We start from the raw sequence: 276 nt of genomic DNA, 5'->3' as shown, positions 1-276 counted from the left end.
TGTCAGTCATTAACAATGTACTACTTTTTTGTAATCTTAAGTAGTTATGCTAATTCCTTTCATTTTTCTTTTTCACAAGAGAAATAGAGTAGAGGTATTTGCAGTGTGTGCATGCTAGCAGATTTACTCATATCCCCTTATTCATCTTCATGTTATTTATACAATACCTTATTTATCCACATTAATACCCATTTCTAACTTTCACAGAACAACAATGCAAAAGATGCCTACTGCTTTTTAAGTATACATTATCATAAGGGTCATTAATTTGCCGAT

The sequence above is a fragment of the Penaeus monodon genome, chromosome 23, assembly GCF_015228065.2.
Source record: "Penaeus monodon isolate SGIC_2016 chromosome 23, NSTDA_Pmon_1, whole genome shotgun sequence".
NCBI classification, from domain to species: Eukaryota; Metazoa; Arthropoda; class Malacostraca; order Decapoda; family Penaeidae; genus Penaeus; species Penaeus monodon.
Note: the sequence above shows the minus strand (reverse complement) of the source record.